This window comes from Danio rerio, chromosome 4 (genome assembly GCF_049306965.1).
Source record: "Danio rerio strain Tuebingen ecotype United States chromosome 4, GRCz12tu, whole genome shotgun sequence".
Taxonomy (NCBI): Eukaryota; Metazoa; Chordata; class Actinopteri; order Cypriniformes; family Danionidae; genus Danio; species Danio rerio.
Window position 1 is genome coordinate 7,480,783 of NC_133179.1, and position 9,218 is coordinate 7,490,000.

At 39.0% G+C, this 9,218-nt stretch overlaps 1 long non-coding RNA gene across 1 annotated transcript in view; it reads left to right on the top strand.

Moving 5' to 3' along the window:
* The first annotated feature begins 1,336 nt into the window (after nucleotides 1-1,336).
* Nucleotides 1,337-9,218, top strand: part of LOC103910395 (uncharacterized) — a 21,002-nt gene continuing 13,120 nt past the window's right edge. Inside the window, exons 1-7 of the long non-coding RNA XR_012401810.1 lie at nucleotides 1,337-1,590; nucleotides 1,692-1,815; nucleotides 1,907-2,116; nucleotides 4,870-5,062; nucleotides 5,968-6,054; nucleotides 6,134-6,212; nucleotides 6,291-6,448. This is a non-coding gene — a long non-coding RNA (uncharacterized lncRNA). The remainder of the gene's footprint in view (nucleotides 1,591-1,691; nucleotides 1,816-1,906; nucleotides 2,117-4,869; nucleotides 5,063-5,967; nucleotides 6,055-6,133; nucleotides 6,213-6,290; nucleotides 6,449-9,218) is intronic.

The following is a 9,218-nucleotide window of genomic DNA, read 5'->3' on the forward strand; positions in this document are numbered from 1 at the left end:
GACGATTTTGTTCGCTTTGACTCGTTGGATGGAAACGCTGCTTTATTCGCACATCTTTTATGCTATAATCCTGTTTTGCGCATAAAGTTCATTCGCATTTTTGGATGGAAACATAGCTACAGTCTCTCCACGCCACTTTTAGCTGGTGTGTGGTGAACGCTCTGGCGGCGTTGTCCTGTGGCTGCCGTCGCATCGTCCGAGTGGATGCTGCACATGGTGGTGTGAAGAGACCCCCCCTCATGATTGTGAAGCATTTTGGGTGTATGACCCTACAAAATAAATGTGCTATTTATAAATACACATTACATTACATTAAGCTGATTGGCTCCTTTATTTTAGCATTAACAATAAACATGACATTGTTTTGAAGGTCACCTAGCCTACCTAGCATTTTCCCTAAATAACAGCTGTAAATGTGAACAGTTCACTTAAATCTAGTTCATCCTAGACAGCACTGAAATTAACACATTGTTTAAAAGGGGACATTTATTTTCGGACATTTATTGAATGACAGCAACGCTATATTTTGTGATTCACAAGCTTTTTCAGTTTATTTACAATTATGAATTGCATTATGGGATGTTGATCTCTGCTCTTTCGACTTTTTATGTTAAAAATTCAACTCTGCAGTAAACAAAGTGACTTGTATTTAAATTTAGTAGTTTGTAATAATATATACATACTAATATATAGAGAAGTAAGTCTGTAAAATAACAGAAAATGTACTGGCAGCTTATTGCAAGGTGTTTGAACTATAATATACAACACAATACAGTTATAACAGTGTAATTGTGTACATGAGCGGTTAACTAGTAGCCTATTTCATAGTTCCTTCTAATGGCAGTGGAAATGATGAATATCTAAGTACAGGTTTTGGGCTGCCAGGTCACTCACCCTCTCCATCTGTCTTTATATGGGGGAAAAGCCTCCACCACAGAGCCCTGCCAGGCACCAGCTGCCGAAACTCTTCCCGCTGACCACCACCAACTGCGCCCTTTGAAATATTTACTCCACGCTGCGTTATAATTGAGCTTTTTTATTAGGAGCTGCTGTGATGCTTCGTGCTGGTAGTGGTGTTGCTTTTAGTTCATAAGCAACTTTGAACTTTAGCTACTCCTTTTTAACCAAAACCATTAACTCATTAATTTTTTTAATCCAGGATTGAAGTGCATTTCAAAATGTTTAGCAAAAAGCATCAATGTCCCAAACAGCCTCATAAAAATAACAACAAATAATAGCTTGACTTCTAGTTGATCATTTGGTATCAGAAGAGGCTTATATGAAAGGCAAAGGCCTCTAGATTACGCTTATTTTAGCAAAATAAAACATGATCATGCCTTGATTTTTAATGATTTAAATTGGACAGTAAGGTCTGACTTTGCTCAGACAAAAGTCTTGTCACTTAACAGAAATAATGTACAGTTTGTAATGTAATGGGCAGCACAAATGTCTTGATACCTCAGACTGTTAGTGTTGCCATCTATTCTGCAGATCTCCATACTGAGTGTAACCCCAAACCATGATTTTTCCTTCACCATACTTGAATGATTTCTGTGAGATTCATGAGTCGGATGCAAGAGAAAGCACTAGGTTAAGTATTGGGTTGTTTTCAATAATTACTAAATTATCATTTCAGTCATTTTTCACAATAAAATTAAACCTGTGTTTATTCTTGCTTCCTCTTTTCTCAGGAGTCACTCACAAGATGACTTGAAAGAACTGCATGCTGTTTTTCAGTCAGCCGCTCATGTTGTTCAAACACAAACAATGTCCCAACACTTCCCAGCCATTTACTCTCCTCTTTTTTTGTTCCAGGTATCCATGTATATCCTCAGACTGTGAGCCGTGTATGACACACAGAAGTCCTTTATAATATCTGATATTTTTGAGTGTTTTCATGCTGTAGTCTAAAGCTGTCCGGAGAGCTCTTCTGGCCTTGCCCGAGGCCTGATTCATCATTGAGAACGGGGCTTTTTTTTTCACCTTAAGCACACTGGAGATCTTTCTCCCCACTCTGTTGGCTTTCATCAGGATCGGGTTGAAGATGCGGACAACATCTGAGAGGCTGGGAACATTCGCTGATTTCTTCGTCTCGAGAGCGTCAGCGCTTTTCCTGGTAAACAACATTACCTTGAAGTTTCTCGGGGAAAAAAAGAAAACATTCAAACAGCTTGTCTTGAATTTAACAGCACTTAAAGGTAGACGTGGCCCCGCAGATGGTCTTAATGGCCCCAGACCAGTAGATATCTGCACCACAGCAGGAAGATTCAGTTTAAATATTGCTCAGAGCGTTTATTTTGCATTGCACCGCTGTGCCTTAAGCAGTTTTAGTTCGGCGCTTGCACAACAGCGTGCTTTGATCAGACTACAAAATGCATTGAACTGGCGGTGACCATTCAAAAGTGGTTGTATGACGATCAGATTATGCTAGCTCTGTGCGTTTGAGGATGTGGCAATAGTATCTTGCTGCAGACTTGCACATGCAGGCTCAGGCACATACACTCAATAGACTAAGTGACATTACTGTGAGGGGTAAGATTAGGATTGCATGCAGTCTCTTTTATATTTATGCATGTATTATTATTATTATTATGCGGATTGAAGCCAGACCCACTTCACATTTGGATATGCTGAAGTTAAGACTGATCAACACAATGATCAATACCTCTAGTGTAAATTTCTGTGGTCACTGAAGATGTTGAAGAACTTTCCGAGGTTACAATCACATACCATACCAAATGGCTTGTCAGGAATATGCACACAAACCTTTCCGCCACACTTTTAAATAGATCAAGGTGTGCTGGTTGAAATAGTTAAAAACTGATCAACACAAGATAAACATCAAAAAATGGCACCTCTCCTTGAAGATCTGGGAGTTTCTAGCATATTCCTGAAAGCTCCCTGCAAATTAGATACAATATCCAGGGAATCGTGGATGCAACAGAGAGAATGGTCACAGGAAAAATTGTCTCTGAAGTGAGAGTATAATCACACATAGTGATATCGTAAGCCTTGAGTTACACCTATTGTAGAGTAAAATACCTCTAGTGTAAATCCCTGTGGTCACTGAAGCTGTTGAAGAACTTTCCAAGGCTACAATCACATATGATACCTGATGGCTTGTCAGGGATATGCACTCAAATCTTTCTAAAACTATTTCTATTAGATTTCTATTAGTGTTGATTGAAATAGTTGAAGTTCAGACTGATCAACACAATAATGATTAAAAAGCAGAAATACCACCTCTCCTGGAAGCTCTGGGAGTCTCATGCATATTCCTGATGGCTCCCTGCAAATGAAATACAATATCCCAGAAATCATGGATGCAACAGAGAGAAGGCTACCGGGAAAAATGGCCTCTAGATTGAGAGAGTATAATCGCAAATAGTGATATGGTAAGCCTTGAATTACACCAAAAGTGTAGTAAAGTACCCCTAGTGTAAATCCCTGTGGTCACTGAAGCTGTTGAAGAACTTTCCAAGGCTACAATCACATATCATACCTGATGGCTTGTCAGGAATATGCGCTCAAATCTTTCTGCAACTATTTCTATTAGATCAAGATGTGTTGATTGAAATAGTTGAAGTTCAGACTGATCAACACAATGGTGATTAAAAAGCAGAAATGCCACCTCTCCTGGAAGCTCTAGGAGTCGCATGTATATTCCTGATGGCTCCCTGCAAATAAGATTCAATATACTGGAAATAATGGATGCAACAGAGACAGCGCTACTAGGAAAATCCCCTCTGAAGTGAGAGTATAATCACATGGCGTGATGTAGTAAGCCTTGATTTACACCAAAAGTGTAGTAAAGTACCCCTAGTGTGAATCCCTGTGGTCACTGAAGATGGTAAAGAGTTTTCCGAGGCTACAGTCACATATCTTACCTGATAGCTTGTCAGGAATATGCACTCAATTCAATCCACCACACAATTTCTATTAGGTCAAGAAGTGCTGGTTGAAATAGTTGAAGTTCAGACTGATCAACCCAACGGTGATAAACGGCAAAAATGCCACCTCTCCTTGAAGCTCTGGGAGTCTCCCGCTTATTCCCGACGGCTCCTTGCAAATTAGATACAATATCCCACAATTAATAGATGTAACAGCGAAAACGCTACCAGAAAAAATCACCTCTAAAGTGAGAGTATAATCGCATGTAGTGATAATGTAAGCCTTGAATCACACCAATAGTGCAGTAAAGTACCTCTAGTGTAAATTGCTGTGGTCACTGAAGCTGTTCTGCGGCTACAATCACATATCGTACCTGATCGCTTGTCAGGAATATGCACTCAAACCTTTACACCACAATTTCTATTAGATCAAGATGTGCTGGTTGCAGTTGTTGAGTATAAATACAATTTGAAGGACCTTACATTTATTTGGCTATTACATTTATATTGAAAAAGGCATTGAGTTTAAACGTTTGCGGTTTGCTGAAGAATATAAAGTAACGTTTGATCAAAACCATTTAAATGCGTGCAGATCTCTACTACTTGACATAAGTTATCTAAAAGATCAACGCTCCTGACAATGAATCAAGCAAGCCATACTATTGAGCTGCATACATTATACAACCTTGGCAAGTGTAGTGTAGTCGGATGATATTACAAGTTTGTGGAAACTTTAGCTGAGAATGCTAAGGGAAAAAGAACTGTTATAAATTACGTTTTACCTTGAAATGAGTTTTTGCAGGGCGGGATGTCTGGGAAAGGTGATTTAACGGGGCATGCTTGTTGATCATGCACAAACATCTCTGGGGTTTGCGGGGAATTATTTGGAAAAGAAAATATATTGCAGTTGTGTTGGAGGCAAAAAGTGCCTTGTTGATGGCAGTCTCTGGAAAGACAACCGTAACTCAAATAACTGTAGTCTGCAGGAGAGCATCTCTGAACACATACAACAACAGCTCAAACCTTCAAGAAGATGAACTCCAGAAGAAGAAAACACTGGAGAAACTCACTCCTGTCAGCTAAAAAACACTAAACAACAAACTGAGGCTACAATTCACAGCAGCTCAACAAAGCTGAGAATGGAAGATTGGGAAAAAAGTTGGTCTGATCTGGTGAGTATGGATTTCTGCTCCAACATTTGGATATTTGGGTTCAAATTTGGTGGAAATAACATGGAAGCATGGCTCTGCCCTGATGTATATCGACTGTTCAGGCTGCTGCTGGTGTAATGGTGTAAGTGAGTTTTTCTTTGCACATTTTAGGCCCACCTAGATAACTTTTGATGTCATTTTTAAATGTAAATGTGCTTGACGGACCATAATCAAGTTAACAGAATTTTTTACACGCAATGCAGCTCATCAATATAAGTTTCAAAGCAGTGGACCAATCAGAAGTACTAGGAGGCGGGACAACCATTGGAAATTTCGGCCTAAGCCTGGTTTATACTTCTGCATCAAGTTATTGGCGTGACCCACGGCGAATGCAATGCGCGTAGCTGTGCATTCATACTTCTGCGCGCTGTTTATGTTACTCTGCAACACTTCCGAAACACTAGTTGGCCGTGAGGTGTTTTTATGTTCCTCTGTGTAGAGATTCTTCATTGGTGTTTGGTTTTTTCTTAACGCTTCCTTAATGTATAATAGGTTCAAACTCGCTCATTTTAAGGCAGGAACCGGACGTGCAACAACTTTAACTATGAGGTAAACACAAAACAAAACTTTCCATTCGGAGCTCCTTCACGGGACTCTACACTTGTAAACAATCGCTCCATCGGGCTCGCGCGTCCAAGCCGATCGATCACAGAGCTTGTGCTATGCGTTGTTGTGACATGTAGTTAAATTTTTTGAGTGGTGCACATCAGCGACAGCCACGCCGCGCCGTAGCATACGCGTGCGCTTGACGCAGAAGTTTAAATCAGCCTTTACAGGCACTCAGTAGCTATGTCTGGATATCCTCATGCTTTTTGCAGCCCTTTTCCCCCAAAACCATTCTGAAGTGTTGTGTCTCGCATTTTTAGAAGCAACAACACTTTTGAAGTGATGAATGAGCCCTAATGGTGTACGTTTTTCTCGGCACACTTTAACAATGTTAAATAAAACAAAAGGTAACACTTTATTTTGATGGTCCATTTGAGTATTAGTAGACTGTCTGCTTAATATCTGCTGATACTGCTCCTTCAACAGATATTTAACTGACTGTTGAGCATTGTTGATGACCAAGACCATCCCTTTATGACCATCCCATTGTGTCGTCTTCCAGCAGGTAAACGCAAAGCTCAGATCATCAGTTTGGTTTCCTGAACATGTCAATGAGTTCACTAAAGTCAAATGTCCTCCATAGATCCCTGTTCAATGGAGCATCACCTTTGGGATTTCCTGCAGGGGGAGATTTGCTTCATTTACAAATTTACATCAGCTGTGTGATGCCATCATGTCAATATGGACTACAAATGTTGAGCGGAGTGTTTCCAGAATCTGGATTCATGAAGGTAGAATAGGGTGAGTGTATTTGAATCTGTATTTGAAGGTGTATATATGTGTAGCATTTGATTGTAAATGGCAATGTGTTATTGCAAAAGAAGTTAATTAAACAACTGAACCGTGACTAAATACAAACTTCATCGACAGCTCATTTTAACGCTTAAACCAAATACATTTGAGGATGTCAGGAGTGAACGCTTCTTCACCGTCTGCACAGAGACGATTCTGCTACCCTGCAATTATACTTCAATATGTGTAGATTAGACGAATCAACTCACCTTGGCGTGATTGCTGTGCATTTGATAACTTTAACTGAATACCAAGTAGAGATTTTCAGACCAGATCTAGTCTGAAATGCATTTGAATTAAAAGGTTTACAAGCTTATGCGGTTTAATAGATGTTTTAGCAGCACTCTTATGTAAGATTTTACCATTTACGACCATCAAAAGGAAATCTAAAAACAAACAAACCATGATCTGTGATGGATGTTGACTAGAAATAAATAAAAATAGATTCTAATGTATATAATTTAGATTATATCAATATTATTTATATGTATATGTATATATATATATATATATATATATATATATATATATATATATATATATATATATATATATATATATATATAAATATATATATATACACACACACACTCACACAAAATAAATAAATATACAAAAATTACCACATTTTCAAGGTACAAAACCAAATGTTTACCAATCAAAATCATTCTGCAAACCATTTAAAAAAGCAGAAGGAAATGCATCTCTGTCTTTCCCTGCATCTGAGATCGATGCATGTAAATTGTTTCTCTGGGTTTTTCCTCTGTATTGAGGTGATTAACTTCACGCTGTGGATCCCGGCCCTTTTCTGCCTGAACAGATGAGGTGACGCGTCGTTCAGTGATTTCCGCAGGTCAGGATCTCAGACAGAGGGGTTTCCAATAAAATCAGGACTTACAAATGTTAATAAGAGCCGCGGTGCATCGATTGTGCTGTGAGATTTCCTCAGCTTCTGCCTAATGTGCAAATGATGCCTGCTTTCTGTGCTTTTACGAATGTAAGATGTTCAGTACAGCTGTAATGGCGTAAAGAGGGCATGCGGGAAACACTTTAGACTACTTGTGTAATTAATGAATAGTTGGAGATTATTTATTTGAATAATCACCTTCTGTTTCTACTTCTAAATCTTTTTACACATTTGCACACGTTCACTCCATACTCCATCCGTTGCACACAATGACTCCATATTGCTAAAATGCTTCTTTGGGGCTTTTCCACACCATAACTCTCCAGGATGTGAGAGACTCTTCAGATGTTTGGCATTGGAGCGAGTGAACAAAGGTTTGACTATAGCAGTCAGCAATTTAAATTGACCCTGTAGAGCTCACGTCACACAGTTTTGGTGGAAACCAGAGAGTTGTGGTGCACATTTAATTCTGCAGTGAGTTGGGCAGCTGTGGTTATAATAAATGTTAGGATTCAAAGTGAATGATCAAATTTTATGCTTCACTCAGGTGAGTGGGTTTGACAAACCACCTGAAGAAAACACACAATCATCTCTCTGACACTTTAACCGACACTTGCACCAGTTTTACACGTTTGCACACGTTCTTACAATCAATACATATCTCTAAAAATGCTTCTTCAGGGCTTCTCCACATCATAACTCTTACAGTCACACCATATCTCTATTAAATTATATTAAAAAACACTGTACATTTATGAAGTGGGCTTCATTTAGGTAAGTAGGCTTGACAAATCACCTGTAAAAACAATTCTATTCTCTTTACTTTAGCACTTAATTCTTTGAGCAGTAATGGCCTGTTCCCACTTACTGATACGGTACACTACACTACGCTACGCTTTTATGGCTGTTTCCACTGTCAAATGGTACCAAAAAGCGAACCGGACCGTACCCCTTTTTGGCTATCCTTTCGAAAGGGTACCTAGCACAGCAAAAGGCAGAGCTAGACGCACATATCATGCACAAGCCAGGAGAATGAAAACGAAGGAAACACCATGTATAAAAACACAGCTAAGACATTACATCGTAATAATAAATACATATAATAACAAGCCATGGTTGACCCGAGCTTAAACAAACCTTGTCGTCGTTGAATAATGAACTTCTTGAGCTGATGATAATAACGTGCTTATTGAAGTGTTTCTGACCTTTGAACCGTTCAGAAATGGACAAACGCGAGAGTGAAGGGTGAAACTGGAAAAAACAAAGTTCAAGTTCTATTTATTTATTTTTCCAACTGCTACAAGGCTGCACCAAGTGCTTTACAGAGAGTAAATAAACACATGATATGAGCATAAAAGAGTAAAAACAGCAATAGGCACATAATAGGAAGGAACATAGAAAGATTATCAATAAAAGAGCAAAATAAAATAAAAATAAATAATAATAATAATAAAAATTTTTTTCCTAATTACAAGATGCCACCACAGTTGACCAACACTAAACACGATAGAGAACATAACCATTTTGATCCCACTCCCAACGGCCACCCAACGCCCCCCCCCCCCTCCCCCTCCCCCCTTCTAAAAGGGAAGGACTTATGCTTCAAAAGACCTAGAAAAAAATGCGTCTTTAATTTAGACTTAAAAATAGGGAGCGATTAAGCCTTTTTTAGTTCTACTGGCAGAGAGTTCCAGTGGCGAGGACCTGCTATGGCAAAAGCACGTTCGCCCCTACTTTTGAGGTGGGCCTCAAAGGAGCAAATGATTCTTTCAGCAACCTAAAGCATGAGCAAACTGCCATGTTTAACTATTA